The 8,773-nt window shown below is 48.2% G+C and overlaps 1 pseudogene; it reads left to right on the top strand.

The window, feature by feature from the left end:
* The first annotated feature begins 8,659 nt into the window (after positions 1–8,659).
* The window catches only part of LOC105743446, a 2,501-nt pseudogene continuing 2,387 nt past the window's right edge, over positions 8,660–8,773 (top strand).

The raw sequence follows: 8,773 nt of genomic DNA on the forward strand, positions 1-8,773 counted from the left end.
TTACCAGAAATGCAGATTCTGAGACCCTATCCCAGCCCCATGGAGTCAGAAACTCTGACAATGAGCCTAGAACTTCAGGTTTTAATGAACCATGCCAGTGGTCCTGATCCTCACAAAAACTTAGGACTAATGTTTAGGTCCCAAGGCCCTGAAATTAGCCTTGTCCAAGCTCTGTCACCATAAATAAAAATAAAAGTGATTTATTCAAGTGATTTATTCTAGTGTAAACTAGAATAAATCACTTCACTTTTCTATACCTCAATTTTCTGCCTGCAAATAATAACAGTAACAACAACAATGATAATAAGCCAAATATGGTAGCACACCTGTAAACCCAGCACTCCAGAAGGCTGAGGCAGGAGGATCGCAAGCACAAACCCAGTCTGGGCAACTTAGTGACTTAGTGAAAACCTACCTCAAAATAAAAAATTAAAAGGGCTGTGGATGTAGCTCAGTGCAAAGGCCCCAGGTTCTATCCTCTGTCCAGGGTAATAAGTGGATAACCGTACTTATTATGTTAATTTGTTACCTTCTCAGGATTATTGTTAGAACTGAGCTGGATAGTACTTAGGTCAGTCAAGGTGTAAACAGAAGACAGAAATCAGGTCAGCTACTATAACAGAATTAATGCAGATTGTATTTAAGTCGTAAGGAAATGTTAACTGAATAGATGAAAAGGCAAAAAGGGAACAAGCAGCTACAGCAGAGGTAATCCTGTTAGGAAGCAAGCTACAGAGCTGGGGGAACAGGAAGGAGGTGGGAATTATCAACACTGAGACCTCTGGAGAGGATCCGAGCGGGGGCTGGAAGCACAGCGTCCTGAGGCGGAGGTTGCAGCCGGCTGGGCTGGTGTCTCTGAAGACACGATGAAGCTGGCCTTGCAATTGGTAAAACAGCAGCCAGGATGGATCTGCTTCTGGGCTGAGCTGCCCTGTGGGAGGGAAGTCGCAGCACTGCTGGGGACAGAACAGGACAAGAAAGCAACCAGAAAAACACCAGGAAGCAGATGCTTCTCTGTTGGCCCCGCAATGTCACTTACTAACAACCCAGCTGGAAGAAAGCGGCAGGCAGATGTGTAGAGACTTGTAGCATCCCTGCCTCCCAGAGCCAAATACAGAAGAGTAAGACAATAGTTTTCTAGCCAGCACAGGGCCCAATAATTGTTCTAGTTCATCATTAGCATCAGAACTTTAGTTCTCTGCACGTTTTGGTAGCAGAGGAGGGCAAGGTGCGGCAGACGCATCAGCAAGGCTGTGAACGCTGTGTGCGTGGCTGGCAGCCTCCAGGACCACTCACCCGCCCGGCTCGTTTGCCGGCTAAGACACGGGAGTGCAGGAGTGGCTTCAAAATCAGCCTTTCTAAGATCAGTGTGTAATGCGTGTGTTTGGCACACGTGGCATGGAAGGGCGTGAAAACACTAGACATCAATGGCTTGCATGCGGTATACCCTCTTTATGGTTCAGGAAATGACATTTGGAAAATTTGTTTGTTCAAGTTATGTAGCAAGTAAATGACAGAGATTTCAACTGAGGTCAGAGTCTCTGTGCCTCAACTTCCCCATCTGCCAAATGACAATAACAGTACCCACGTCATGTGGCTGTTAGCAGGACTAAAGGTGTTCACGGATGCACTATGCTGACCGCCAGCCTGGTTTAGTACCCTAAGAGAGTACATATTAGCTCTTGGCAAATAGTGACCTACCCTGCTGCTGCGCTCAGCTCCTCCTGCAGGGTGGCTGCAGGTGGGGCTGCAGTTGGGGTGGCCGAAGCCATGTTCAACCCTGCCAGCCCAGAGGACTGGTGAGGGGGTGACAAGGATGGGTCAGGACTGGGGCCTTGCCTGAACCCCACCCTGCTCAGCTTGGAGACTCACTGAGCAAGAACCCTAATACATCAAGCTTGTCAAAATCTCCTCTGTCTCCCATCTGACAACATTGTGCCGAAGCTTCAGGGTGAAAGTTTTACCTGGGGAAGTGACAGGCTCACTGAGGACAAACAATGAGTCTGGTAGCCTCTGTCTTGAGCCTCTTGGATTACTGAAGACAGGAGGCTGAGGAATGACTTCCTCCTCCCTGTGTTAGGACAATGTGTGGTTTCTAGGTGATTCAATGTATTCCCTCCCTCCTCCAGGTGGGAGGAGATCACCACCATCCCAGGAATTCTCAATGAACTTTTATTACTGAAGATGGAAAAAAACCTTTTATTATAATTTATTTGCTATCACACATTTCTGAGGAAATCAAAGAGTTTTGACTCTCAGCCACTATAGATAAATGTTTACAGAGCACCAGCCATGTGGTAGTGTTAGAGACATAACACTGGGATTAACCCCGCCCTCCCCTCAAGGATCTCTTCAGTACCAGGGGACTTAGGCAAGCAATGACCACACCACTAAGGGTCACCATGGTGGCTGTACCAGACGTTTTCCTGTAATGAGCAAACATAATGGAGGCTTCTTCAGGCAGTCAGAGAAAGCCTTCATGGCGGAAGTCATATCCAAGTTGAAAGCTAAAATGTCAAGTATGAGATTGGCAAACACACTGAACAAAAGGGCCAGCACTGGGGGAAAAACCCTAGAGGCAGGAGCATTCAAAGATCTAATAGCTTTCAAAGAATTAAAGGAATCTAACAGTAGCCAACAGATGAAGCTGGAAGGCCTCCCAGGGACTGTGCCTGAAGGGATTTGGGAACCCAGAACTCTGGACAACAACTTGGGCTGCACTGTAGGACCTAGAGTTTCCAGAGAGCAGGGTAGGACAATCAGATGCACATGTAAAATTGTTCCGGATGCCACATGGAAGATGGCTTGGAGTGAGGTAAGACAGGAAGGGAGGAAATCAGAAAGCTGCCTTCTCCCAGCCAACCAAATGCAAGGCGAAACAGAGAAGTGACCAAGGGAAGGCAAGAAGTGAATGCATTCAAGAAATATTTAAAAGGTGGGGTCAGTCAAACTCTGTGACTACAGATGGGTAGTCAGGGACAAGGTAGGGATGAAACCTGGAGGAATCAAAGGAGATGCCCACATTTCTGGCTTGGGCAGCTGGGAAGACCCTAATTTCCTTTCTTAGGATGGAGGCACAGGAAGCAGAGTGAATTTAAGGAAGAAGAAGAAAATGGATTATTCAAGTATGCTCTGTTCAAAAGCAATCCTGATGGAAAGCGGTTGCAGAGGACTGCATTCTCAGCAAACCATTATCAGAAGTGTAATTAATCCTCAGTGCAAAGCAGTAAGAGGTGGGACCAGATGGAACCTTCGGGGAGATGTTGTGTTGGGAGGGTTCTGCTCTCACGAATGGATGAATCTATTCTTGGATTAACGAGCTATGTGAGAGTAGCCTTATAAAAGTAAGCCATCTCTGGCACACTTGTGCTGTTTCACTATGCAATGCCCTGTACCACCTCAGGACATTCCAAAGAGTTCCTAATAGAGACAGTACAACTGAGACACTCCCCTCCACTCCCCCGAACCTGGGCAAGTATCCCTGGGCAAATGCCCCCAAGCCAACCCCCTAACATTTGTCCTAAGGCCTACTACCTGGAAGCAGAGATAAGAAAAGCAAAGAGCCCTGAGCCTGCCCTGGAAAATTCCCAGCTCTCAAACCAGACCGCATGCATGTCAGACCCTCCGACGGCCTCGAGGAAGCCTTCTTTCCCTGGAGCTCACTGCAGCCATGCATCCGGACTGCATCTCATACATCCAGTTAAAGCAGTGACTTATGGGAAAGGACATATGTAGTGGACACAGCTCATACGACTCCACACCCTGTTGATCACATTGTCAACCACACTCTGGAAGACCCGCTGGTAGGTGCCCCAGACCTGGTGCAACATTTTAAATCCCCAATCCTAATGCTGTCAGTGCTGCATCCAATTCTTTGTTCATGATGCACAAAAACTTAGAAACCTATCGGGGACCCCATCCCCATGGCAACATCCCCCCCAGCAAGAAGACCTTCGCCAGATGCCTCCCTCCATATCACATTTCTCAATCTCCAGAAATGGAAGGAATAAATTTATCTTCTTTATAAATTTCCCAGTCTCTGGCATTCTTCGCAGCAGAAAACAGACCAACAAAGTATCATGTGTCTTACTTTCCCACTTCTAATCGTGACAATGGTCCACCCGTCCCCACTGCTGCGCTCTCTACAAGTCAGCCAGTGAGTGCTACATGGTGGTGCTCGTCTGTGACCCCAGCGCGTGGGAGGCAGAGGCAGGAGGGCCAGGCGTTCAAGGCAGCCTGGGTTAACCGCCAGAACTACAAAGTAAGACTCTGTCTCAAAAAACCAAATAAATACATTTATAAACCAACAACCCTACCAACCAGTAAGCACTACCTTAAATGCCACTTGCTATCTAAACTATTATTAGCCTCTTGTTCTAGTAACTGATAAATTTAAATCTTCCTCGTCCAAAATTAATCCCGAGTGAGAACAGGATGTGGGTATGCCAACAGACACACTCGTGATTCTATTTAAAACAAGACAACTGTTACTCAATGGACAAATACTTTCTAAACCCAAACTGGGTCTTTGTTATTTACTATGCTTTCACCCACCAGGATAGAGGGGGCCAATTTTTTGTAGTGAAGGCCCTCCTGTCATTATTCTTCATAAAACTGAACACCAAGAAATGGAACGTGAATTATTTGAATTTTTATTCTCTAAAGGAAAATTCTAAGATCTGTGATATGAAGTCAGATTCTCTAACCTGGGGGCAGGCTAGTTTAGAACCAGAAAACAGGAGAGCTAGACTATCTCAGTAAGCAGCTGTTTGAAATTCACACGTCTCGCTCACCCCCACGCGAAGTTCTCTCCAATGAACTTTTCCCCGGCGGAGACTTAAGTAAAATTCTGTTCTTGTCCATAGTGGCTCAAGTCGCAGCTTTGGGGGAGGAGGAGGGAAAGCTTTCTTGGGTGTAGTCTTTGTCCAGAGGGCAGCTGCTTCCCCCTGAAATAGGAGCCTCGAGGGCTGAAAAGAACCTGGAATGGGACTGGGCCTCGGAAGGGAGAGAGAATAGGAGAGCCGCAGCGCGCCCAACCAGGGGAAACAGCAGCCGAGAGACTCCAGCAAGCCGCTTCCTCCATTCAGGCTAGGTGAGGCTGCTTCCCAGTGGCCCCACGGAACTTCACTGTCATGGCGCTTGACACGGGAAGTATCAGCTCAAGTAATCGTTTCCCCATGACACCTATGTGCATGTGAAGGCAAGAACTACTGGACGTCTTGGGCCTTTATATTTACCAGCCACAATTTCTGGCATGTAATAGATGCTCAATAAAATATGGTAAATAGCAAATGTCCCAGGAATGTGAGGTTTTTTTTTTTTCTTCTGTATTTTAGGGAAGGGTCTACAGGGTGTTCAGGATCTCACTACTAGATTGAACTTGTAGTGATCCGCTTATTTATAGCCTCCCAAGTGCCGGGATTACAGGCGCTCGCCACCATGCCCAGTCTCAACTGCTCTTAACCACCACCCCCAGGGGAGGGGCCTGCACAGCAGGCCCAGGAATTGAACCCCCAGCCTCTGCACCTGTTTGTAGGTGCTTTAATCCTCTGAGTTATTTGGTTGGCCCAGGAATGTGTTTCCTGGACCACTCTAATATCAACAGAGTTACTCATATACATATAAACATGCAATTTAATAAAATCTTATTGATTCTTAGCTCCACTGGTAACATTGATCCACCTCGGAGAAATACTTTTTTTTTTTTTTTTTTTGTGGAACTGGGGATTGAACTCAGAACCTTGCACTTGCCAGGGAAGTGCTTATTCCACTGAGCCATCTCCCCGGCCCCAGAGAAATCCTTTTTAAGAAGAACTTTTATGTGTCACAAATAAATGTGACTTTCTCCCTGACTGGCTGGGTGAAACTTGACCTTTCTTTCTTTCTTTCTTTCTTTCTTTCTTTCTTTTTTTGTAATATATTTCATTTCAAGCAATATTTATTGAGCGCACAGAGCACCACATGGGATAGGCCCAGGCTCTCGTGGAGCTTATAATGTCCTGTCCTAGTCCTCTCAAACCCCAAAGGCTCTGAGACTGCCTCATGGAGTAACACACTTTTACTTTTGAAAGTACGATACACTAATAAGCCAGGCCCATGTTAGGTCAGAAGCACCCAGCAGCCTGCCACCCGAAGTTCAGTAACAAGCCTGCTAACATGTTTCCGTTGTCCTAGGGCTACTGAGTACTGATGAATCCAAAAGGATCCATGAGAAGGCACATCAAAGTTTCCCTTGAGCTTCCTCCACTTGGTACCTACAGAGGGGCCATTTCGGGACAGTCAAGTGGGGACGGTGGCATCACCTCATGGCATCATTTGCTGAGGCCTCTCAATTGCCTGGTTTCATGCCACCCTGTGTGAGTTTAGGATTGGTGCCCCTCTGAGCAGAGCATTAGAAAAAGGCATCCTTCCTCCCCAGTGGAGAGCAGCCCAGTGAAAATGCAGTTTGGAGAGTGGGACTTGGCCAGGTTCTAACCCCAAGGTGTCCCCCCAGCAAGTCACACTGCTGAGTCCCTGTGACCACCTCCCCTGTCCACACACACTGGGTGCAAAAATGCACCAGTGCATTGACATTGCAGGTGGTTTAAATTTACACTCATAATTTCACAAGCCAGGTTTCCTGGTAAGATACTGACCAACATACAAATTTTTTCCTAAAATTCCCACACCAGCCACAGCACTGATAGAAGAATCAATTCATCAAATCCCTCCCAAGACTGCAACTTATTTCTGCAAATAACTCTTCAACACTCATGATTTCACCAAGCTCTCGGGGCAATTCAGAAATGGAAAATAAGTGTAACCACTGGTTGTGGGGTTTGTGACAAAGGCCCCCGCCTTTCCCTGGACAAGAATCAAGGTCAGCATTCTGACTTCTTGCCAAAGTCGTATCACTAAAGAGACGCAGTGCAGGGGCGTGAGTCCTTGCAGCACTTAGGCTCCCAGCAAGTCACTTTTTGCAAGAACCAGGTCAATGCGTTGTCATAGCCACTCATTTATAGCAAAACAAGCCATGCTCTATGCTCCACGGGTTCACCTACTTCCCAATGCGCCGAGCTGTAATGGCTCAGTGCATGGACACATGGGAAATCCATTTCCTCCACCTCTTTATTCAGCAAGCCTGACTTGAAATGTAGCCCTACAGTCTGCTGAGGTAGCCTGCCTGTTCATTAAGATGCACGTGGGAAGGTGCCCATCGCCAGCCCATGTCCTGTGGAAAGTCAGGGCTCTCCCTGAGATTTCCCAGAGTGCAGCAGGTGGGAAGCTGTCCACAGCTTCTCCAGCTCTGACTCCTGGCCTCCCCTAAATTTGGCACCCTGCTCAGCCCTTTGGGGTTACCCCTTGGTCTGACCTTGGTGTCATGTGTATGGCAGCAGCCCCCTCACTGGTGACATCAGGAAACCACTAGGCCACAGTGCGGTGGCATCACGGGGCTGCCTTGCACCAGTTCAGAGGCCTTGCTGATAACCTTGTGGCCCCCAGAGTGGCAAATCCCCCCTCCCCACCTGCCAGGGGTACCCTAGCTTTGCCTGTGCCTCCCCTCTTCTCTCTTCCTGTCCTCTGGTCACCGTGAGGTCCATACCCTCATAATTTCAGATGAGCTGATTGCTCTGTCCCTTCCCAGCCACCCAGGCCCTCCTCAGGCCAGGTCCCTGAGGGACTCGGCCTACGAGTGGGCCACGTGCTCCTGCAGCAGGATCTCGGCTCCCTACTTGGTTTTCTTTAACAACATTCACCCTCCCTGGCAAACAGTTGCTGTGTCAAAGAGCCGTTTTCTCTTTACTTCTGCTTCTCTGCTGAATGGGGCTGTGGAAACCAGGCACAAGGACCTCTTTCTTGGGCCTGAGTAAACAGTGGAAACCTCCCCACCCTCGCCTACTGCAGGTGGCAGCTGACGGTCACGCACTCAGCTCTTCCAAACTGTAGTTCTGAAACTACAAACTGGCGGGTGGTTTGCCCTACCGGCTCACAGTGCTAAGTACTCAGGTTTGCAAACAGAAAGGGGCTTTAATATTTAAACATGATGTTGGGAGATGTGGAAGAAGCTGTGGTCACTATAGAAATTGACGAAGAGACACATGAGGAGAGATACGAAGCAGCGAAATGAAAGAGCCCTCGCCGTGGCAGCCCACTTCAGGCCAAGCTCTCTGTCGCAGTCGGTCTCCAGCTTGACAGGCTCCGGCCCCGCTTCCTGCTCTCCTTCCTCACCCGTCAGAACCACCAAGGGACAGACTGTAATTTTCTTTTTCTTTCAGTATTTGCTACTAGATCTCAGCACACAGCTCAGACTCGTAGTGATCCTCCTATTTTCAGCCTCCCCAGGCTGGGATTACAGGAATGTGCCACCACGCCTGGACTCTGTCGCTGCCTTGGCGCACCTGGGGGGCAGGGCCAGAGCAGCATGCAGGTGTAACTTTCTATACTCTCTAAAAAATAAAAAAAGAACACTCTCTTTCATATGTGTGTGTCTATACATTCACACATATGTACATATGTGTAGTTCATGTGTACATGTATGCATACATTTGTATGTGTTCATTTCTTCAGACTGTGAAAACTCACAGTAATATTCACCCTCATAAAAGCACGAGAACATCACCCCAAATGATTTGCAGGCTGGCCCAGGCAGGACCAGCCACCCCACAAGGCCTCTGCAGGGATGCCTACGCCAGGTAGGCAGGACCAGCGTAGTGGAAGTCTGAGCGGCAATGAGGACGAGAGCCATCGGTGAACAGCAGTGAGGTGAGCCAGCATTGTACTCTGGCAGACAGGC

This window comes from Octodon degus, unplaced genomic scaffold, assembly GCF_000260255.1.
Source record: "Octodon degus isolate 3935 unplaced genomic scaffold, OctDeg1.0 scaffold00126, whole genome shotgun sequence".
Taxonomy (NCBI): domain Eukaryota; kingdom Metazoa; phylum Chordata; class Mammalia; order Rodentia; family Octodontidae; genus Octodon; species Octodon degus.